This window comes from Sebastes umbrosus, chromosome 11 (assembly GCF_015220745.1).
Source record: "Sebastes umbrosus isolate fSebUmb1 chromosome 11, fSebUmb1.pri, whole genome shotgun sequence".
NCBI lineage: Eukaryota > Metazoa > Chordata > Actinopteri > Perciformes > Sebastidae > Sebastes > Sebastes umbrosus.
Genome location: NC_051279.1, coordinates 6,069,354 through 6,094,695, shown reverse-complemented (window position 1 = coordinate 6,094,695; position 25,342 = coordinate 6,069,354). Strand labels below are relative to the sequence as shown.

Here is a 25,342-nt window from a genome sequence, read left to right as displayed (position 1 = left end):
TTGAAATAAGTACGTAAACTAAGCAACACGACACAAATTTCCCTTTTTTTTTGTGACGCTCAGCACGACTGTCAACAACGTATTTTTCGTGCTTATTCCGACAAATGTCCAACAACACGTGTCAATTTCCATTCCAGTCTTCTAAAAATAACACTACATAGTTAAGTTTAGGAATAGATTGACTTGCCTAGGCTTAGGCAACAAACTACTTATTTAGGTTTAGGAAAAGATCGTGGTTTGGGTTTAAATAACACTGGAACTTATGTAATGACGTTATGTGACAAATAAATCCACTTTGACTTCTAGTTTCACATGGAACACGAACACCGGCATCCTGGGTGAAAGTCCAGTGTTTTTTGGCCCACACATCCACCCCGGCCCTCTCCCTATGTGACGTTCGCCGCTCTTTATATTTCCTGGTTCATGATTACGTGGAATACATACAAATTGATTTTGTGCTGACCATTACTAAAAAAGTGAAATTTGTGTCTCTGCACACGAATCAACACATTCAATTTCATGAACTGCTGTGCGACTGGGCTGTAACATAAGTACGGAAAACACGTCAAAAACGTCAATAAAAAACACGTGACTGTTTTAGTTTGGACCCCGAAGCAGAGACTGACACCAGTAAGTTAAAATAAAACAAAGTTTATTTTCCAACTAAGAGGAAAAACGCAAGCAGGAGGGCAGGGATCTGGCCGGCTCGTGGCGAGGAGAGAATGGAACATGAGGACTGAGCGCATGGGATATCTCAGCCACTGGAGTCGTGGAAGCAGGAGCAGCAGCGAGGCACACAGGATAATCTGAGAGCAGGAAAAACACAGGTAAGTAATGAGGTCACGAGCAAAAACTAGAAAAATAGCAATCTTGAAAAAACACTAGGAAAGAAGGTACGCCATGCACTACCGAACGAGATCTGGCAACGTAGTGGAGTGGAGACCGGGCTTTTATGGGGAAGTTGATGAGGCGAGTAGAACGTGGTGCTCCTCGTCTGCTGCTGAAGGCGGAGCCAGCCACACGCCCGGCCACACACATGCCCTGCCATGAGGAAAAGACAGAGGGGAATGGGAGAGAGAGAAAGCAAACACAAAAAATCCAACAACCAAAAACAAAAGCAGTGACGTCACATAACTAAACACCGGTCTCGAAAACCGGTCTCCTGGTAAAAAAGATGTGTGTTTGTTGAACCCATCCACCTCCCCTCCTGCCCGCCATAAGCGGTCTGTCTCGCTTTTTATTCTACGTCACTAACTGAGCGTAGCATATTTACGCAGATGCATTTACATGGCAGTCAGTACAGACTACACGGCGTACAAATGACACAGCAAACGCATGAATGACGTTCTTATTGCACGCTAAATGCCTTGCACATTATCGTCTCATTCATACGCCTTTTCGTGTAAACAGGCCGATGGAGCGTGCATGCTGTTTTTTCTTCAGCAACCTGAATTTTATTCATGTGCTCAACAAGCAACTACAACTGGGAGTTCCCCAGCACTGGTGACCAGTCAGTATCTCTACTGGAGCAGCTGGATGTTGGATTGAAACCATTGACCCCGTCCCTCCATGTCCCAGTCCAGTAAAAAACATCTGTTGTGTCACGTCACTGCAATTTAGCCTCATATTCGACCGTCAAAATGGATTTTACTTCAAACAAAGTGGAAGTTTAAAAGCTCAGTTAAAGTTTCATCCAGAAAAATACTTTTCATATGCATGCTCTTAACGTAGTTATGCATATTTCCTGAGCTGTCATCTGAGGATCGGCTTTTGGTGTTCCCACTGCTCTAACCCATCTGATTTAACCATTATACTGTCGCTGTCAGACTTTAAAACCGCTCTTTGCTGCCTTCAGCTGTCATTTCACTGCCTCCTTGACACACTCCACTTCTCTGTCGACTGTTTTCTCCAGAGACGCTCCCAAAATGTGACTCAGCCCAAAGTCCTGTCCAGTCAGCTACTCAGGAATTCTGCTCTGGGTCACATGGTCCATGCAGTTATCTCCAGTCTCCTCATTCTCCACCAAAAAAAACATCTTCACCAGAGTCTCAAATGGGGTTAAAGCCCTCTACTGATGTTTTTTAAATACTTTAAAGTGTCATTAGTTTACTGCATTAAAGGTACACTGTGGAGTTTACCTACATTGACGGTATCCTTGAGGCCTGACGAGTGTGTTGAAAGAATTTAATTTGCAAATTAATTATTTAAAATCAAAATTTTGCTTTGTTTACAAAAGTCCAAAAGTAACGCTAGAGGGTTACTCCATTGTATCGGTCTTCGATGCAGAGGGGCACTGACCAAGCGGCGGTATTTGACGAGTTGGGAGTGAGAATGTCTTGGCATTGTCCTGCATGGTATTGCATTGCAACGCTAGTTAGTCCTGGTATTATAAGTATGATGAATATAGATTTAAGATCAGATTATTAATTTGTTTTAACAAAACCCTGTTTGGCTGCCCTTTTGTAGTTTCAAACAGTATGTTTTCACTGTTCGGCTTTTCCATTCGCACTTTTGGCCGCGCCGAGTCAAACCATGCCACGTTGATTTGCGTTTTCCATTAACAGTTATAGCATGCCAGCACTACCCCCTTTAATATACTTATGGAGTCTAATAGCCAAAGACTTTGCACTTTTCATTTTATCATGCATGTAATAAATTATTGTTCATTTAATATGAAGTCTCTCCTGATTGAAGTAGGTTTGTTACCTAAACCTAAGGAGATATCTGGCAGAGAAACAGCTAAGGGGCCCCTTAGCTGTTGTAAAATCAATGTAAATTGTGGCTTATTGCTTAAATGAGCACGTATATCCATATATATATATACATGTTATGTACTGTGTTGCTGGCCATGAAAATAATCAAAACCGATAACTACTCATACTCCTCTTCAGCAATTTACACCCTGAATTCTTGAAATTAGTCTCTCAAGATGGAGCTGGGTGAGAACTGTTGCTAATGTTTCAGGAAGTACGTTGAATAACGATGCCGAATCAAGAAAACGACACACATCTCTCGAGAGTCTTTGAAACAAGTGGATTTGTATCAGAGACAAATAAATATCTCACTTTATTGGCGGTTTTCTCTTACTAACTGCAATAACTGGTGGAGGTGAAGACTGTGAGAGCTACGGTGTTATTTCTGACACAGCATGGTGCCTTACTTTGCCCAGCTTGCTCATTTTCCATTACAGAATCCAGTCTTCAAATGTATTTCCAACCGTGACTCCTCAATAGAGTCATTCCAGCCCTGCGGTCGGGGCTAAATTTGGGGCCTAAAGGATTTCTTGCGAGTGTGTCGAGTCTAGAAGTGTATAACTCTTTATTTCTGGGAAACCAATTTTTTTTAGTTGTTGTTTGTTTTCCTTTACGGGACACCCGGCGTGCACAGCTTGGCTGCAGCGAGGCTCCGATCAATCAGCGGCTATTCAAACACAATCAACCATGTTGTGCCACGGAGCCACGCACAACTCCTCTCCAATTACCAACACAATCAGATCTGATTGCTCATCATGTGTGCGTTGGTCAGTTTCCAGAAGGTTCCTGTGCTCGTGAGCCCGATTTAGGGCTCAGAGAGAGAGAGAGAGCTCATGTATTTCAGCAGAACACATATACATCGTGTCATGTTGTACTTTTAGCATAATCCAAGGTTATTTTTTGCTGTTACTCACATATGTTTCTCTTTATCCTCCATTTATTTATTATTTTCCCCCTCTTTACACTTTGGCAGCACAGGTGCTCTTAGGAGCCAATAATAAAAGCGGCAACTGTGACTGTAATTGAGAGCGAGAGAGACGGAGCGCCGCTGCTATTTCTAGTTATTTATTCATACTCCACACAAACACACAGGGCCGATGTTAATATCCAGACACTGACTCCAGACGTCCTCTCTGTCTCTCTGCGTTCCCCACAGTAATAAACTCTTTTGGTTGCTTTTTTTAAAGCAAATACACTGTGGCCTTATCGTTTGCATCATCCTCACAGCCTTAACAACATAGTCTAAATAAGCTTGGGAGAGTATTTAGGAAATGCTTGCAGTGTGGGTTGGTTTTCTGCGTGGCAGGAGGAGATTAATGGTTTGTTTGCATTCCCTGCGTGCTGTTCATCGTGGTTGCTGTCCCAAGCAACACACTGCTGTATACATACAGTATAATGGAAGATAAATGTGGCAGGAGGAGGAGACTCTTCCTGGGGGAGTGATAAGAAACAGTAGAAGAGGAATTTACTGGTGACTGTACAGATGAGATAATGTTTCTCTTCTTGTTACAGTTTGTTTTCTTAGAGTGTTTAGCTTCTGACCTCTGGACTGTAGTGGAGACTTCATCACTAACAAACTGTGATGTTGTAGTACAGTGTTTCCCAAACTTTTTTTCTGGGTACACACTTTTTAAAAAGTGACAAACCATCGTGACCCAATTCCCAAAAGTCCTTATCTATAAATCGTGAGAAGAGCGAATTTGTGCTGGATGAACGTTCCTCACCATTTTTACTGCCATAAACCATTTTGAAGAGATATACGTATTGATAAATCACTTTGTTTTATGCATGTGTTATTTAAAAAATATACACATGTTAAATATTTTATAAATCAGACTAAATAAATGCATTTAGGTGGAGGTAACAGGCTCTCCTCATCAGTAAAGCTGGGGACACACCAACACATCATCAGAGAATTAGTGGCGACGAAGGCCGTCTGTTGCGTCGCCTCATGTCGCCTTTGTTTTGGCCGACATGTTGCACCTGAACACACCACAAAGACTGCAGCCGACGGCCAGTTAGCACGGGCGTTCTGCACCTGCATGAGAGGAAATAACTCTCCACACCAGCAGGCGGCGGTGGTCTGTATTCATCATTCAAAAAAGGAAACAGGAAGACCGAGGATGGCGGATATACAAGCTGTTGTTATGATACGTACATGAAACAAAATGCTGAACAATTTCTCTTAGCTTCATTCCAGATGTTCATGTCGTTGTGAAAATATCCGTGTATTGGAATGACCAGATGAGATGAAGATGAAAAATGAGAAGAGCCTTCTGTGTGTGCCCTCTTTACTCGTTTGTAAGCTTTCCTCACTTCTGTTTCTCTTCTCGTGCACTGATTCGTTCAAGCTGAACTGCCAATCGGAGTGATTTCTCTCAGCTGATTCAACATACTGAATCGGCTGAAAAGCCAACGACACGGGCAGACTAGAGCCGATGGTGCGGGACACACCGAAAAACCAAGGGCCTATTGAGTATATAAATAACAAATAAATGTTGGGGACACTATACAAGACCTTGGGGTGCTATAAACAAACATATAATGCATATAACATCCATTTTGTGAAGCTGTGATGAGCACTGAAACATTTTTTTTATGTTATAACAAAACTTTTGGGCTGCTCTGCTCAGGGCTCGCTTCATGCCTGGTAGGTAAAGCAGAAGCTGTTTCAGCATCTTTGAAAATAGTGTTATTTTTGTGGCTCAGCAAGATGTTTGGCAGGAGAAAATGTGGAATATGTTTGTTTATTCATCTCCGAAAGCTGGTGGATTCTCACATTAATCCCTCGAGGACAGATTGACGTCAGCCTTTGAAGTCCAACAGCATGATCGTAATCCACTTTTGAACTCAGACATAATTGGTATCAGCCGTTGAAAGGAGGCGATGAATGAGAAAATGACTGAAAAACAGGTCTCGGTGTAGCTTTACATGTTAATTATTCGTCTTATCTGTTTAATGAAACAGCGGAATAAATGTGTTTGGAAAAAAAAGTGAAAGGTTTCAATTCCTGCAATCTGAAATGTATCAACATTTCAAAAGGACGTAATTATTTCATCATCAAAACATAATTTAATTGGACGCAAACGTCTGAGGAAGATTGAAAAATTGTAATTCATAATCTGCTTTATATTCAAGCGTTGGAACAGTTATAGCTTGTTTTGAAGGTTGTATATAAAAGTTCATCATCATTATTATCATCATCATCATCATCATCATCGGCAGCAGCTGTCGGCTTCAAATCCCGTCAGTTACAGGTGTTTAAAGGTTGGAGCTGTTCAGTAAAACAAACTCTTCTGCTGTGATTCAAGAAGAGGAGCTGGAAGTTAAAATATAACACTTTCCATATTTCATCTGGACTCTATTTTCTTCTTTTCCCATCATATATATATTTTTTTTTTTTTACTCTTTAACTATCTTAATTGATGCCTCAAAACTTTTTCTTCTGTATTTTATATCCTAACTGAAACTTTCTGCTCTCTGCTGCCAATGTGTTTCCAGGAAGCCCGGCAGGCTTTGCTGAGCTTTTGCTGAGTTGTCATTAACAAACCCATTGGATGTTATTTGTGGGAGGAAATCCATGCAAACATAATTCATGACAGAGGAGAAGCTGTTTGCTCTATTTCAGCCACATCTATTTTTAATGATGTTGACTTTTCTTCCAATAAAAACACATCAGGAACGCAGTGAGGACGGCGTGCAGTGCTGGGTTTGCCCTGCAGGTGACAGCAGTAGCATATTTAAAATGCAAACATGTGCACACACATACAGCACACAGAATTACAGAAAGAAGGAGAATCTTATGTTATTTGGACATCTTGTGAATTAGATGTCTTGAACATATTACTACTCCTATATCTAAATATAGGTGGCTATATTTAAAATAGAAAACAATGGAACGCTATCTTTCTGTTACGTCATAAATATAATATATAATTCCAAGGAGTTTCTATTTAAGATTGTGCACAAGTACTACCCTGCTAAAGATAATATTTGCAAGTTCTTCGCAACTGTTAGCGATAGATGCACTTTTTGTAACTGTGAAGGGGAAACTATTGAACATGTGTTTGTAGATTGTTTTCTTGCTACTTCTTTTTGGTTTAATTTAAACTTCTCAAAACATTTTGAAAAAGATATCATACTAATACTCGTACTCACTTTTAACAATCCCAGTTTTTCAGCAGATTACATTTGCATAATTAATTTGATGGATAGCTTCGCAAAATATTATATCCATAAAATTATATTGCTTATTGCTTTTAAACTTTTTAGAGTTAAAAATTAAGATTTTTATTTTCATAAATACTGTATTTATTATTTTCAAATCTTTTGTATTGTTTTTTTTGCAGACATGGCAAAAGTCATCTTATCAAATGTAGAATCACCCCATGTTGGTCTTGGTCACATGAAAGGGGGAAAAAAAAAATTAATAATAAAATAAAATAATTTAAAAAAGTAAATAAATAGAATAAGAATAAATAAATATTTTTAAAAATACTGATTTTAAAACATATTTGACTACGATTGAAAACTTAAAACTCAAAAATTCTAAATTGGCAAAAACTATAAGATTAAAAATGATTAAAAATTCAAATTTATTCCTATTGTTTAACAGACCCGGATTGTTTTTTCTTTTTTGTTTTTATTAATCTTTTCCTTTCCTTGCATTTAATTTGTTGTATTTTATTTTTTATATATATTAAATATATTTACTGTTTTTTGTAATGAAAAATCTGAATATGTTTATATAACTACTGAAATCTCTAAAGGTATAGAAAAAAAATAGAATTAGATTTAGTTCATTTCCATAAACAGATCTTTGATCAGCTCTTTTTCAGATGAGTTATTTCCCATAAAGCAACACTCAGCTTCTGTCACTACTTCAACCAGCTCATGTCGCTCCGTGCCCTTTTACTCCGACCTGCAACTCGAGACGTTTTTGTCAGAACCAGCGTCACCACAAGAAAACAAACTATCAGCAGATCTGTACTTGTGTGGAAATAATATAGCAGGAGGGGTCGAAAAAAAAATCCATTTCAATCAAAGAAGGGGACATTTCTTTCACAGTTGTGCACAATTCCAATAAAGTCTTTTGAGATTTGAAGTGCTGAGGGGAGCAACTCAAACCCTGACTGCTGCTGTTCTCACCAGGCTCCAGCTGTGTTTTCCCCACTTTGCCCACTAAAGGAAAGCAGTGGAATTGCTGACTTCCCCCTTGGGTTTAAAGCAGTGACAAATAAAATGAGGGTTTCTTTGTACTGTGTGTTCGGCCCTTTTTTATGACAGGTTCATTGGCTCAAAAACAAACACAGAAGAAAAGAAAATCACATCTAAGGTTTGCATTGAGCTAACTAGGATGCCACGGTGACTGCTCCGAGGCAGTTTTCCGACATTCGGGACAGTAGAGAGCCCAGAATTCAGTGGCAGATAATCTGATATAATTGGTAGAAACCTTCAGCGCAGAACACGAAGCTGCAAGGTTTTATTAACCTTAATTCACCCAGCCAAGGCTTTTTGCTGAGCGTGCATGTTGTTTTCCAGTGACGGCCATGCTTCGCATTCATACAATTGCACACATTCTCAGCTGGAAGCGGCCCAGCTCCACCTCTGGAGCAGCTGGCTGTTGTTTGCTTCTCTCCACAGCAACAGCAGCAGCGGCCACGTAAGGTAACTCAGCAGACAAAAGGATTTCTTAAAGCTCTTCAATTTTCAGCTAAGAGCCATTGAAGATCCTTTGAAAAGCCAAAGGCCTCATACATCACCCGTTCTAGTTTGCTTTTTATTGGGCCGTCTTGGAAGTAGAAACCATCTCATAAAGTCATTTTATATGACTTGAAAGTACTCAGGACAAAGAGATGAGGTCTGAGATTTGGCAAAATCCTCAGATGCCCTTAAAAGAAAGCCTCCCACGGAGAGAATGAAGGGCCCTTTGCTGTGCAAAAATGCTAATCACCACCTACAGTAAGCACACGCCCATGTATTAGATTTAACCTCGTGTAAAATCCTTTGTGAATACAATCCCTGCTGCTGAGTATCAGAGTGTAGGTTTGTCTTCTGCTGGATGACAGAAAGCGTGCCGTAATAACCTCTAGTAAGGACGTCCTCCATCCTGCTGGCTGGAGGCGGAGTCGTTTCCTGGGCAGCGAGGGGCGAATGAGGAGGGGGTCTTCTGTGTTTTGGGAGAAAGTGATGAGGTGGTGGTGGTGAAATTAAGAGGGAGAGACGTGAGTGAATTGTATTATGTGCAGAGAGGAGCAGCTGGCGGAGCAACCTGTTTGTTCTGTTCCTCAGGCAGAAAGATGAGGAGGTCCAGTGATATCCTGGCAAAGCAGCTCTGGCTGAGTTTGTTCTGTAATAGTCAGATCACAGAGATTTCATATACAGCAGAGATCCTCATTTCTCTCTGTGTGTGTTCCACTTTCAGATAGCTGCGGAAAGGCCACGCGGAGAACCCCGCGGTGCACGTGGCGCCTTATCGCCACTCGTGCTACAATAATGTGACTGTTGTCGGATACGCCGCTCGGCGTTTATTCTGTGCAATGCTTTGTAATCCCTGGAGGAAGATAAGTAGTAGAGGCGTTTAGGTGGAGCATTTTGTGACAGAGCGAGCAGCGATGCTGAGATCTTCCTGCCCACGCAAGAACTAAAGCAGCTCGCAGATACAGCACTGATGACGAACACACACGCACACACACACACACAAACCCTTAGACACTCAGGGGCATACACATGCTTGCATACATATTCAGATGCACACTTGCATAATTTACACATCACTGCTGTCAGAGGGGAAACCTTGTATCTCCAAACTGCCTTGTTTTTAGTGTCGTCACCAGCAGGGCCGGCTTGAAGGGACTGTTTGTAAGAGTCAGAAATGATTGTTAACGGCGACACCTGTGGCCGTTAAGTCACCGAAAGTCAGCGTCGGGCTCGCTCTACATCGCTCTACTTGGTGCTTCCGTGTAGTTTGTGTTGGAGTCTTGTCTGAACAGCGTAGCCACACGCGAGTGAGCATGGGACACCGACCCGGATTGATTTATACGTGTAAGAAGTTACAAACAGTCCCTTTAAGGCATAGGCCATATAGGCGGTCGCCTAGGGCGCCACCTTCTGGGGGGCGCTGGTCAAAACAAACAATAATAATAATACAAATTTAAAAAATATATATAATATGTACATATATATAATTACTGACTTTCTTAATGTAAACGACAGCATTGGTTGTTTGATCAAATGACTGATTACATGGTATGAGTGGAAGCTTAAAGCTGCAGTTGGTAACTTTGAACAAGTTATTTATTTCTAAAACTGTCACTATATCCTGACAGTAGTGCATAAGAAGGATAATCTTTGAAAGGAATCATGTTCTTCTGTGTCCTCCAAAAACAACCAATCAGAGCCGAGCAGTACAGCAGCTGTCAATCACTGCTCGTGAAACTCGTACAAAACGGTCAAACTAGGCAGCGCTGATCAAATATGAATCAGGATTGTGTTACTGTCACGTCTATTTCTCTCCTCAAATGTTTTCAGAAACATATTTTAGTTAATGTTTAGCTTTAATAATAATAATAACATAAAAATAACATAATTTCTCTTGAATAAAAACTTACATTTAGACATAAAATGAACAGATGAACCGGAGGTGACTTGTCAAGTTTAACAACAATAAGACCAATATTGTCTGCACATCACAACAAATCAAGATCATAATGAAATTTTATTTCATATTTGGAAAAACAATAACATAATTTAAAAATGCCTTTTTTCCTTTAAACATTTCTGGAGACTTTTCCATAAATTCATCATTGAATTTGAACTGTTCAATTTCAGTCCAATTCTGAAAATCTCCAAAATAAGAGTTACAAGGTTTCCTCCCGACAATGTCATGTTCACACATGCATGCCAATGCAGCTTTTCAAAGCTCTCCCTCGCTCCTCTTCACATTTGTTGCCATTCAATTTACTGAATTGCATTTGTTTTGGGGGGGTTTGTTCATCTGAGGGGACAAAGTGCACGATAATGGACAACTGCGCTCATTTTTTTTCTTTCCTCCCCTCCAGCTTAAATTGCAGAGGAAAGCAAGAGTAGAATTGTAAAACACATTTATCTGTCCCAGACAACCGTCTCCACTCTGAATAATTAATGCCCCAGGCTTTATGGTGTCTTGCTGGTTTGTCCTTGGGGCGTGTTGACTCGAGGCATTGAGAGTCCAGGATGCTGGCGTGGCGGCCTGGTGATGCACGCCGCCGTACATCAGACCTCCAGAGCAGCTTTACATGCAGAGGATGTCGACTGAGTGGACCAACAGAAATAAATAATCGTATTAAAAGCCGCTGCAGAGACAGTAAGTAAGTGGTGAAGTGATGCAGAAAGCAAAGTAATGAGTGTGCGAATGTGACGGTAAATAAGTAATCACATCTCTGTGATAAAAAACAGTAACGGCACATATTAAACTGGTCAGAGTATCATTTGAAGCACGCCTTCCTGGTTTAACTTTCACAGGAAACAATGTTGAATAAAATGATACCAAAATATCAAGCAAGGAACTCTTGATACTGTGGAAGAAAAGGTATTGTATACTTCTTCTTTTATGCTATATCATGAAAGAGTGGATACATTTAAACTAATATTGTATGGAGTTTGTCCTCTCAGTGATTGATATCATCCTAATAATGGTCTGCTCTCATAGTGCCTGGATCAAAAATGAGCTTCAGGCACAACAATTTGTCATTTTATTCATGTTTCGTGTCATCGTGAACAAATGGTTTTGTATCTAGGACGCCCCATGAAGCCATGACAGTAAGAGTATGAGAAAATGTTTTTGCCTACGCTGGCCTAGTTTGACAAAATCTATCACACCATGGTTGTTGTCTGCATGTCTCTGGCCCCTCTGGCCTTCCAGAAGGAGAGCGTTATGATTGTTGGGAAATCTGACATAGTAGAAACTAGGGCTGCCCTCGCTGAGTCGATTAGTCGACTAATCTGGGGTTTTTGTCTCGCTGGATTAAGATTTCTTTAGCTTTTTTCATGCTAAATGACTTATTACCAAGAACCTATGAGCACATTTGAAGTTATACTTTTGTGTGATTCTTTGTGGAGAAACTCAGGATGACAGATCTGTTACATTAAAGCTGCAGTGGGTAGAAATGGAGCAAATATGATTTAAAAAAGTTATTTTTTATAAAACTACATCTACATCACTACAACCTGACAGTAGTGCATGAGACAGGTAATCTGAAAAAAAGTCATGTGGCTCTGTGTCCTCTGGTGCTCCTAATGGCATCTGCAAGATTTCCCACAATGGAGGAAAACAACCAGAGCGGAGCTGGAGCCTTCCCGTCTCTGAGATGTTTAGCTGTAAAATGAGAAAGTTTGTGACGCGGCAGCCATATTGAGATCAGTTGAGGAAATACCAAGCACTGCCCACCAGCCGGAGTTGCCGTCGATAGAGGCCGTGATTTTTTAATTCACTCGACCCAGATTTTAAAAAATTGCAGCTCGCAAAACTATGCTGTCCACCACGTTCACTACGCCGCACAATTGACGTAGTGTAGACATTTCTCTGTTTTGGTTGCCGTTGAACCAAACAGCCCGCCCGCTCACTCGCTCTCTCTCATCCCCGGCTCTCTAAAGCTCTATGCCCCGGTGTTGCCTGGCAAAGGCAGCGGTGCCAGAGGTGTCGTAGGCCCCCGGGGACCGCCGGTACATTAACCTTTTATTTTGATGTTGATACCCGAATATGTAGGATATTACTACAGACATTCCTGTCATATTACGTCACAACGTCTTCTGTATTAACCATGTGTTTACGACGTGTTTATTTGCATATAGAGCGGGGAAGTGAGATCGGATCACAAGTGATCATTGGAGACACATCTGGAGATGCATTCTAATGCCAGGTGTGAACAGACGTACTTAAAGCTGTCCACTTGTGATCCGATCACTCAGGTCGCATCTTAATACCAGGTCTGAACAGAGCCTCAGTTGTCACAATGTTGAACAAATTATCTGAACTACTTATTGCTCACTTTGAAGCCCAAGTGAGCAAAACAATATTTAATCTGCTGCACGATAAAAAAGACTTTCAACTTGTTACCCAAGTTGTTTCCTATCCCGGTAACTGGCAGGCTGCCATCTTTGGTTTATTTAGTAAAGGTCGTAGACACATTTCTATAAGATAGGGCTGCTGTGTTCATTATAGAGTAAGTACAGTAGACCAAAGTTGAACTTTCTTTACTCACTTACTCTCTATATGAGTAATGGCCAAAAATACATACATATAAACCAGGTCATAAAAAGAGTAATTTTCCTGTAAAAGTAATTTGTTAACTTCTGGCACATTTTAAATGACCTACGTTGTGCATTTACTTTTTATTACCCCAGTAATACCATTTTCTTCACTACAATGCATCTTTATTTAAGAAACATTGTACAGCCATTTGAGACGGGCATCCAGCCCACTAAATCCTTATTGTGTTTCAGTCTCACGAGCACTAATTACAGTGATCTCTTTGTGAACTTACCCTGAGCTCACTGGAGCTACAATTCAGACTGCACTAAGTGTGCAGCGACAGAGATACGCTCAATATGTGGAACTAGTTAAATTCCTTTCAGATTCAAAGACTGAATTTTTAGGTGTCAAGAGTGTCTTTTCCCCCCTAAGGTCAAGTGTCTGCAGGAACATGAGGAACACCGAGTCTGAGTGCCTTTTATACAACCCGGCCGGCTCAGATAATCCTGCAGACGAGGAAACGCCGCCCTTCTGCTTCTCATTTCTCACATTTTCCTCAGTACAGCGAGAGGAGAAATACAATGAACGTTAATCCTCTGCTCAGTCGCCGGCAGCTACGGCTCTCGATTTCCCCTCCTTCACAGTTTGATATGTGGAGGAAAAAAAAATAGCCAGCATTGATTACTGGTAAGTGTGGATGTAGAGGATTTTAGTCGAATTAAAACATGCCGTTGCACATCGCAGATTCTCCACCCCTCGTCCCGCCGCTCAGCATCACCACCAACACTTTCAAATCCTTAGAGAGTTTATTTTGTTTATCCAGCTAATCGTCTTCAGACAAAGACTTCAGTTCATCTGGGTTAAAGAAAAGAGCAGCTGTATAGTATATGTAGCAGTATGGAGTCAATCAATAGAAAGTTTTGATGATTGATTAATTGTTTATTTAATTTATCCACAAACCACTCATTTGTTGGATGTAGACTCTCAAGTCCTCCAAATGAAACAAAAGTTGTTCGTCACCGCCTTCCAAAATGACACATATGAACGTTTTTGAAACCGCCCTCACAAGCTCACGAGAGCTTTCGTTTGCTCAAATGCCTGATACAATTTATTTTTACTTTAACCTGACAAAGACCTCCAGTGGCTGTGCAAATTATGATGATTATGGATTTATTCAGCCCGTTCTCATTCCCAGGGCTTCAAATACCGAGGCTTTGTCATGGCCATCGGCGTGATACCGCCGCAAAAGGTACCCTTTAGCGCCGGTATGAAACACACCGGGCTTGCCATTAACTACAATGTAAATCCATATGTGGCAACAGCAAATGCTCAGAAACGTTCCCCGGCAGCGACTGTGTTGATGTAGTTTAAAGAGCGAAAAGACACACCTATACTTTTTGTTCCAATTTTATCGTTACCGATACCGACTGTGATCATTTCTTAATCGAAATGTCATTTTTCAAAATCATTGTCATTTTAAAAGGGACTGTTTGTAAGAATCAGAAATTGCTTGTTAACAGCGACACCTGTGGCCGTTAAGTCAATGAAAGTCAGCGTCCTGTTGATCGCGCTCGCTCTACATAGACATGAACGAGCATCGCTCAAAACAGTGATTTGTACTCGGTCTTGTCTCGGTTAGGACTCAGGATTTTATTTCAAGACTGGTCAAGACCACAACTATGGGGATATCACTAAAATGTTATCTATACATATACTGTATATGGCAATAGAGAGGTGAATGAAGAGGAATCTTCATTTGTTTTCTGTGGGTGTTTTTATGGGAATGTGGATCTTTCAGATCAATTTGAGGAGTGCCTACATGTTCCACATTTTAACTGGTGTGGTCTTGACTCGGTCTCACCCCCTCAAAGTCGGCCTCGATACACTGTGGTCTTGGTCTTGGTTAGGTTCTTTCGACACTAAAGTCCGTGTTATTAGACCCACCCGTCCACCCCGACCTCCTCCCTACACAGTCTTTGTCGCTCTTTATACTACGTCACCTGTCCTGGTTCACGATTACATACAAATTGATTATGTGGGTTATATACAAATTATAGTGCTATACTTTCCATAGGTATAGCTACGAACGATGTATGAGAACAGCTCGCATATTAACATAGTAAACACGTCATGACTCGTGCTTCAAGTCCTGGCTGACTTTTTCAATATTCAACCAAGACCACCTACTTCCCCCCAAAGTGCTGTGAGTGCCTAAACATAATAATAAGACTTTAATAATGCTGTAGTTTCTCCGAGCGGATTTTGTCAAGAAAACAAATTAAATACTTCAACACTGAATTTTCTTCAGATACTCTGTATGAACATTTTGCAACTTGGTTGATTGAAAACGTTTCCTCAAAATGTTAAATTAGACTTTAATTCAGGTGGGCATTATGTTTCTCTCAAAACATATTTGCTGTTGCACACTTAGTAGTATATAAAAGTTTATTTCTCTGCAGGGTCCTTTCCATAATGTTGTCAGACACTTGTAAGAACAATCTGAGACTGTCAGTGGCAAAAACAAGCACTTTTAGTGAACGTAACGTTATATTGACGCTGCTGACTTGCCCTCGCAGCTCGTTTCGCTGCTGCCGGTTACAGCATTATACCTCAATACTGGATCAGTTTCAGAAAGTTTGGCTAAATTGTTATACTAATAGTCAGTGGTCATGTCTATAATGTTAAATCCAGGGGTACATATCCACCAGTTCCGGCGAGGACGTGCTGCTCCACTCAACTGGCCGTTCAAGCGGTGACGTTCCCTATCGTGGAGTGCACCTGATCGGTCCCTGGTTTTCTGCTTGCCCTTTGAAACAGGAAACAGCATGGCGGACTGCTCATAAACTTTCTGTTATTTCGAAGAAACAGGCTACGCCACTACTGAATCTCGTTTCATTTTAGAACTAGATCGCCTAATTGGACAGCTTGGTCCAAGTTTTGTGAGCCGGACGCGTCGCGCGGGACCTGCTTTCCGGAAATGAATGGAAAGCGTTGAAACGCCCCCCCTTCACCGGTGAGTGGAACCGCTGACACACACACTACTGAAAACTTAAACAAAGGACTGTTCCCGCCTTTTCATTTTGAAAGAGCAACGGCCAACGAGGAAACTCCAACACTCAGCCGACCCATCGTGTAACTTCATCACTCAGTGTCAGACTGTTGCGTTTGTAGGGCTGGTCCTCTGCGGTTCAGGCAAATATCAAAGTTACCCTTTAGGCACCATTTTGTGTGGCAGCAGAGCGACGTTGCGTAGACTCTGAGATGTCTATTCTCAGTGAAACTTCTACCACCCATTTCCCACCAACACCTGCCTCATGTGAATGAACCTCTTGCCTGCACCATACGCTCTGCACTGAGCAGCAAAATATCCACAAACAGACGAAGCTAATTTCAAGGTCAGGAAAATACCAAACTGATAGCTTTTGCCATGAAAATAGAGCCCATATGTTTCAGTGGCCGACCGAACATTAACCATAGTTTGATTGCCATAACCACAAGCTTTCCCTAATATTAACCATACTGTAGTTGCCATGAGCAGATTTTGTAGAAAGCAAGGAATTAAAAAATGTCCCTGCACTGCTTTGCCTTCTTCTTCTCTCCGTTGTGTGAGAACAGTAATACAGAAGGATATCTAAAATAAGCATGAAATGAACATCAGTAGAGGTGTGTGTCAGTCTGTTTATGCAGAGATCTCTATAATCCTCTCTATACTCTGTAACTGCAGACATCTATATACATTAAACCTGTTCATATAAGAAGTGCCGCTCAGATTTTAATAGAAGATTTCTTGATGAAAACAGTCCGCATGAATTTCCCTCTTCATAACGACGTCCTCACAACGTTTCCTCGCCTTTTCATTTTATGTAAATGTTTAAACTGCAGTCTGTCTCATGCCATCATTGTGAGGTTCCTTTCAAACAAGAAACTTTTATATGCAGCACAGAGGCTTATAAATATTTATATCCGCAATTGCCTTTTCGTTCATTTTCTTTAGCTCTCCGGGTCTTTGTTGCCACAATGACCCAGTTTCCCCCGAGGGACTCAATTAAGTGAATCTTATTATGGTGTATTTTACCTTAACTTTGTTTGTACAGGTCCGTGCAAATGTGTCCTTACAAGAACACCACATGAACTTGTCTGTCGAAGGAAATAATAGCAGACATCTCCCGCTCGCAGGAATATTGACACAGTGTTCCTGCCTGTAAACCTCCCTGGAAGATTTGGTGTACGCAGGAGGGAGAATAATTTGATGTGGCGGCGTAACAAGAAGCGTTTGAACAATGCGAGAAATGAAAAAAAAAAAAAGAGGAAAAAATCTTTTTTCCTATCAAGCTATTCTGGTCTTTTTAATAATTCGAAGTAGCTCCTGCTGACAGCCGGGAGCATTGATTATCATTTCCGAGAAGTCGTCTGTGAACTAATCTGCGCTCAGGAGCTCACTGACGATAATTGACCTGCAGGTGCCCGAGGTTTTTATGCTCTTTTAAGTGAAGCAGACAGCAGGGGAGGTGAGGAATCTGATTTGCAGGTGCTGCTGGACGACCGGCTGTCTGTCTCTCATCACAAATGTTACAGAAACATGTTTTTTTTTGGTCTTTTTCTTTGTCTAAACCACCTAAACATCAACGGGTGGATTTCAAGACAGAAACCTTTTGTACCCCAATTTCAGAGACTGTCCTTCCCCCCAAAACAGCCTTAGAGGTTGTTTGTATTAAACAACTTATTACAACCAGACTGTATATAATAAGCAGAAGTAGTCACCGTGACGTCACCCATTGGTTAGTGGACTGCCGTTTTGGGTTTGGCTTTTTGCCGTCGTCATCTTGTTTTTTTTGCAGCTAGAAGCAAAGAACCTTTATTGCCAAGAAGTGAAAGTCAATTGTTCGTTCCACTGCAAATTCAGCGCCCAGCAGCAGAGCTACGCTTCCGTGATTTTGGACTGAAAGCGAATACTGGACGCCAGCAAAGCATTCACCTAAAAAGTGCTATACAAAAGTGAAACAAAATAATGTCTATTCTATTGTCATATTCTACCGAAATGGCCTTTGTTGAACAATAAAATATTATAAATATAATAAGTGTTTTCAGTCCAAAATGGCGACAGCGGCTGTTGTGAAAAAAACACCAGTTTCGTGTCTTTACTTCTATACCAGAAGTGACACCAGAGGGTGGAGCTAAGTACAGTCGAACGCTGAATTAGACATTTTTTAGGCGACCAAAATGTTATAATTAACTTTCATGAACTGAAAACACACTGTGAAAGGGTTAAAGTTCTAAGACTAAAGCACGGACAACTCCCAGACCGGACAGCGGCGTGGTAGAGACCATAAGCTGATGTTTACAATGTTTACTGAGGTATAAAAACGAGTAATGCCTTTTATTGTTAACGCTCATTTTAGTGCTTTTATTGCTTCTATCCTAGTGTTTATCGGATTTATGAATGCTTTTAGGACATAGATAGTGAAGAAAAGAAAATACTAAGACTGGATTTTGAAGTTAATTCCTGTTGTTTTTCATTTGTAAGGATGTCCTTGGTTTTGTTTGCTTAATATTTTAGAGATTCTATGCGTGTTATGGGGATTGTTTGTCCTGTTCTCTACGACATCAGGGACCATGTTGGAAATAAGTTTTTACACTTTACACGTTATCCTTTGGATTGTTTGTTGTCTTCTATATGCAAAAATAAAATAAAACCAAACCACGTGTTTAGAACTGCGACCGCTACGTTTAAGTATGAGAACGTGCCATCGGTAGAGGAAACGCTCCTGTGGGTCGTTTTGTGGTCGTACGGGTCGGAGGACTTTTGGTTTCATGTGTGTTACAGCCCGGCTCAAAGGCTGCAGCAAAAAATGGGAAACCAGAACAAGTATAAAAGTAATAAACAGACATTTACAAAATAATCAAAAAGAACAGAACAAACGTGGAAAGTCAGTAATCAGTAATGTAAGCAGGTGTGGATTTATTGAAAATGTCTGAAACAAACAAAACCAAAACAGCAGCTGTGTCAGCAAAGAGAGGAGAGAGACCTTCTGTTGAAGGTGATGAGCTTTATATCCTCTGAACAACACCGGAGCAGGTGTGGTTCATAAAGCTGACAACCCTCCGGCCTGCAGTCCTAGAAGCACTGTTGCTGTCTCTGCTTCTTATGTGGTGGATTTCTGTCTTTATGATGGTTGAATGTTGGTGCAAAATTGTGAGGATAAAAACTCACTGGTCGTTGACTGTAAGCAACCAAAACCTTATATTTATGTTCATATTTAGCTTCTGGAAATACCAACGTGACTTCACATCACACGTCTAATGCCAAATTCAGACACGACAATCAGCTGGATGATGGCATGAATCAACAGATGTTGGGTGTCAAGCCAAAGTAGCGTGACAATAGTTTGTTTTATCCCGTTTAGTTAGTCATAGTGGAAAACAACTAATGTAGCACCTGGGAGCTAAAGTCCAGCAGGTTTATTTTTCCATCTTTCATGAGTCAGCCCGTTCTCATTCCCACGACGTTAAATATCGACGCTTTGTCACGGCCGTCAGCTTTTGATACAAGGAACCCCATATACCAAGTATTTCCTTTATTATTATACTGTATATTATTTGTAAATACACTATTATTTTAATTTAATTTAATTTTTTTGCTACTTAACTTACTGTTTTCTTAATGGATCTTCCCAGCAAAAGTATTTTAACACAATTGTACTTGTATAACCGGTGTGACAATAAACATCTTGAATCTTGAATCCCTTAACGCCGGTATGCGACACACCAGGCTTTCCATTAACTACAATGTAAACCCATCTGGGTCAATATTAAACACTCAGGAAAAGAGCTGTGGTGACGTAGTTTAAGGAGCGAATGAAACACACATTTGGGGAGGTGGATGGGTCCAACAAAACAAGGCTTTAATATTTTAAATCTTTTTTTTTTAAAGGCTTTAAAATTTAATCCAGAAAGTTTCACTTTCACGCTACAATCAGCTGTTCGTTCGCGTCCCGTGTTCACAATGTTAAGTCACATTTTCAATGTACAAACGTAGTAATTTTAAGCCCAACCATGTTGTTTTTTCCTAAACCTAACTAGGTGGTTTTGTTACCTAATCCTAAGAAAGTATTTTTGTTTAACATTAAGCACGTGTTTACTGCGACCGAAAAGTGACACCAAGTTGTCTGACTTCAGTATGTGAAGTGTTGGGATGAGAACGTGTTGCTTGAGTTTGCCAACTTTTAAGCTTACTAGCTTCTTTTCCTTATTCCTGAGAAAGCATATATTACATTTAGAATTCACTCTGTGTGCTAATTCATGCAATCTGCATTATTAAAATGCCGCTCCGTTCCTTTAGCCCGACTTTCACCTCCACCACGCAGCAGCAGGCCGATCCGTCCGCAGTCCTCCTCTCTCTTGTTCGACCGCTCGACAGCCGAGTGTTTACTGAGGCAATAGCATTTAAGTGCTTTACTCAAGGACAGCTGCATCGTCCTCTTGAGGGAAACACATTAATGCAACAATGATCTGACTGCCAAAATAACCAGGCTGCTCTCCGCCACGAACCTCGGCTAATGCACTGTGTCTCTTCCTACTGCACGCTGATTAAAACCTTAATGGTGTTTTTGTTGCAGGTCCAAACTTTTATCCGGCGGTGCCTTTCTTCTCAGCTGTTTTATTAATGTAATATAGAAAGACTTTTACTTCTTGGACATTATATACCCTATAATATCCCTTTTGATGGAAATAAGGACCTGACGTTCATCATTACTACAACTTTTTTTCAAACTTCGTGGCGCCGTTTGAGAGAGCACGTTTCATTTCTTTTCAAGTGATAAAAAAATCTCAGATCAATATTTGCCAACTCCTAAATCATTACACAGAAACTGTATATAAGAAGTGGAAGTAGTCACCGTGACGTCACCCATTTGTTTGTGGCTGTTTTGAGGCCTTGAGTTTGTCATTTTGGCCGTCACCACGTTGGCTTTTTGCAACCGGAAGTGACAGCAGAGGTCGGAGCTAAGAGCTAACAACCAAAAACTGAAATTTTTAGGCGACCAAAATGTCCCAATTAACTTTCATGAAGTGAAAACACACTGTGAAAGGGTTAAAGTTCTAAGATGGAAACACGGATAATTCCCAGACCGGACAACGCCGTGGTAGCGACCTGTCAATCACAAGGTAGCCCCGCCCTAAAGCATCCTCTGCTTTATGGTCTATTTGACTCTAAATGGGACCATAACTGACTAAATGAACATCATGCTGTATTGAGGAAGACTTGAAACTAGAGATTGAGACCATAAATAATGAAGAAATAATTAAAGTTTCATCAACATGTTTCTGAGGTATTCTGACAGACGACAACCTCTCTTGGAGATATCAGGTTGGTTTTGTCTGCAATAAGGTCACCCAATCTCTTCCTGAGGATTCTGAGAAAAATAAGTAAACAATACATGTCTGTCATTATTATGTTATAGTTTAATTTATCCATATTTAACTTACTGTAATATTGTTTGGGCAAGTACTTTTCCAACTTATCTGAACAAAATATTGCTGCTACATGAACAGTTTATTAGATTAACAACTTTTTCGAATCCTGTTATACCAAGTGTGGCGAATAAACCTAACGAAAATGCTAAATACTCGCCTGCGAATGTTATACAGTATATCTAGGGCTTTTATTGTGAAAGGTAAGAAGGGAAGGAGTGGATCTTGTCTGCGCTGCCTCTGTCAAGGTTGAAAAGAATAATAAAGTTTGCCGTCTTGGATCGGACTACGGAGCCTCCGTGTTGTTGCAACTCAACCCGTTCCACAAAACGTGATTGGTCGAAGCCTTTATTTTGTGGTGCGAAAGTTCAGAAAATCAACCTCATTCCCAAAAGAAATTGCATTGGTTTTTCGCAGTGTAATATTCACCTTCTGTGTGAAAGTAGTCATGACAGAAAAAAATATACTGACGTGTGAATCAATCGCACGTAGGCCTAAAAAAACGCCACTGTGTAACGGCCTTCGATGTGATATCCGCTTTAGACAACAAACAGAAACCTAAATAAATTCAAATAAATCAGTATTTTCCTCCAGATTTATACACATAGCACCAGCCCATAATGTAAGGAAATCATATTTACAGAAAATATAATTGAACAGTTCAATACATTTATAAATAACATGTGGGATTTTGTGATCTCCTTGCAGCGGGAAACAAACATACATGTAGAAAATCATCTAATCATTTAAACTCATCTGCTTTTTATTTATTTTTTTAGTTAAAACCTGTAAAAAAATCCAACATTAATTGACTCAATGCAGACAGAACAGATATGAGGTGTGGTGAGTGAGAGGCTTTATTTTAAGGCAGTGGCTCTCAGACTCACACCACACTGTTTTATCTTCCCTGCCAGGTGGTTAATGGAAATTAATTGCATTCACTTTGCATCCGGAGAGCAAAATAGCTTCTGATTAAACAGCTAAAATTAAATCCGGCAGAGCTCTGGGCAGTGATGACCCGGCTGGAAGACGTCTGCTTTAAGAGGGACGGCATCATGGCTTGGTGGCTATATTGCCAATATAAAGACTTCCAGTATGAGGTTCATCTTCCTTCTCGCTCAGCCAGACAGCCAGTATAATTAGATATTGATAAAAGGGCAGTAATTAATGATGAGTCTTGCCAGCAACATTATCTGCCCCGCAATTTCATCCACATGTCCTATGCTGATTGGGCCGGTGGGTCGCTGAGACACAGCCAATCATTTGTCAAGTTCTCTGACCTGAATCTGTTGTAATGGGAAGGACTTGAGCCGTGATGGAAACCAACACAATTCACTGGTCAATAGTTTCAAGATGACGGCCGGCTCCGGGCCTTTACAGGACGGATTATCTTTAATGATCATCAGAGTCGATTTTTACCAATTTCACTGAATGAAATCCAATTATTCTTTTAAGAAAAATGGGGAGAAAATGCAATTGACCAGGTGATTATGCACCATTATCCAATAAATAATAATTATAAGCTAAAAAATTTACGCTAAAGTACACTTTGTGTCGTGCAAATCATATCTTTAATATCAAATTTACTTTTTTTTTGTATAATCATTACTTTCTAAATAAAACTTTTGTTTTATAAATAACTAGTCATACTAGCTTGTCGAGAAAGAGGATAAATAACGCTCCAAACTTGCACAACTTTTTGGCGAGGAAAAACTGTCATGGCCATTTTCAAAAGGGTCCCTTGACCTCTGACCTCAAGATATGTGAATATAAATGGGTTCTATGGGTACCCACGAGTCTCCCCTTTACAGACATGCCCACTTTATGATAATCACATGCAGTTTGGGGCAAGTCATAGTCAAGTCAGCTGCTGACTTTGCCATTTTATGATTTGAGCATATTTTTTATGCTAAATGCAGTACCTGTGAGGGTTTATGGACAATATTTGTAATTGTTTTGTGTTGTTAATTGATTTCCAATAATAAATATAAACATACATTTGCATAAAGCGAGAATATATGTCCACTCCCATGTTGATAAGAGTATTAAATACTTGACAAATCTCCCTTTAAGGGACATTTTGAACCGATTATAAATGTGTGATTAATCTGCGATTAATCCCGATTAATGATGGACAATATTTCAATCGATTGACAGCCTTAATACATAATCAAAATAAACCCTGACAAAATCGAGGATCTATTTATTATTATCATTATTGATGATAATAATAATAATAATCCCAAATTTTCCTCTAGATTTGTAGTAAAAAGTAAGTTTTACAACAATACGGGTGAAAAAAATACTGTTATTTCCAACCGGATTTCAACTTTTAATTGGTTTTGAAAAACAATCGAAATAAAACACAGACAACTTTGCGTATTTAACAAAAAAGTAAAAATCTTTTACATTCATAAAACCTGTGAAATGGGACTTCATCAAATGTGAAACACATCTGGTTTTCACACATCTCCTGTGATACATTTCGGACGTTTCATGTGATAAATCTGCACGTTATAAGCATGTCATTTTCAGACATCACACTTCAAGACAACAGTTTTACGTGTGTGATAAACTCACATGAAAGCACTTCCATCCATTAGCTACTCTAGCTTTGTTTTGGTTTTTGGAGACTTTTACAGGGGTGAGTCAAAACCACCAGACCCCGTCTGTAAGAGTTATAGAGATGTTTGCATGTTTTAAGGTTTTTACAAGCGGTTAAAAGCAACTGATGGAGATAATTCAATCAAAAGGTTTTAGTTTCTTTCTTTTGTTGTGGGCACATGAGAAACTATTTCGTCTGTTTGGACTGTGTTGAACTTTTAGTTCAGGGCTAATGATGACGTTACTGAAGGAATGAGTGAAGACAGAAGGAGGGAAACAGATGAAACTGTACGTGCAACTCTATGAAGGAAAGAAAGATAAAAGAAAAACAGGTATTCATGTTCGTCTGTGTGACAGACAGGGAGGTGAATCACAGACGGCTTGTCCTCTCTGCCTTTAGGGAAGTCTGTGTGTGTGAGTGATGGCTGTGTGTCTGAGCCGAGGTTACGTGTGTGCACCGGTGCGTGTAATGAACGCCACCATCAGCCCAGCTCCTCGCTTCTCCTCCCCCAAATCCCCCAGCCTGCCACGCCGCATCCTGTACACGACCACTCCCATCAGCAGCACGCCCGCGCACACACACACACACACACACACAGATGGTAGCCGTGTACAGTATTTGCTGCTGATCACGATCACGTTCGGAGACAATCACATCCAGGCCGATCAGTTCCGGTTTCTCCGGTTTGAACCATTTGAATAATGGCTAGAGGCTGTTCACATCAAACACATTATAATGATAAATTGGATTTTAAGGAGCTCTCAGACTATCCAAGGACAGTGTGCTGTAAAAAGAGGAAGGGATGGGAACAGATGTGGGACGGCGTGGAGATGTGGCGGCAAAAGCAACTGATGCTGGAGGAGAAATGTGGGATTCATATCAGGCTTTGAAATCTGAGATGCTTCTAGATGCAGAGAGGAGACGGTGGCCGTGATCTGCTGGGTTTCATGTGAGAGGAAGTCAGCTTGTAGATTTGTGCAGTGAAATCAGTGTCAAACAAATCCTTTATTGAGACCATTTTAGCCTTCTGTTGGATTTCTTGGTATGGGAACCTTACAGTGCAAAACAAAAATCGTTTGTTCAACATTGTTAAAGCAGCCAGCAAAATAATCGTCATGAAGGCACGGTCGATCTAAGCCAGCTCTGACCACCCACTCTTGGAGGAATTTGTTCTTTTCCCTTCTGGGCGGAGATACGGGTCCCCCGGGGTAAACAGTAATAGGTTTAAATTTTCCCTTTGTTAGTACAATAAATGCGCTTAATTTGCACAGAGCCTCGACTAGA

General features: G+C 40.5%; 1 long non-coding RNA gene across 1 annotated transcript in view; it reads right to left on the bottom strand.

Annotated features, from left to right (window-relative positions):
* Positions 1-635: 635 nt before the first annotated feature.
* The window catches only part of LOC119497217, a 37,215-nt gene continuing 12,508 nt past the window's right edge, over positions 636-25,342 (bottom strand). The window contains exons 2-3 of the long non-coding RNA XR_005208885.1: positions 910-1,041; positions 636-806 (exon numbers count right to left, since the gene is read on the bottom strand). This is a non-coding gene — a long non-coding RNA (uncharacterized LOC119497217). The remainder of the gene's footprint in view (positions 807-909; positions 1,042-25,342) is intronic.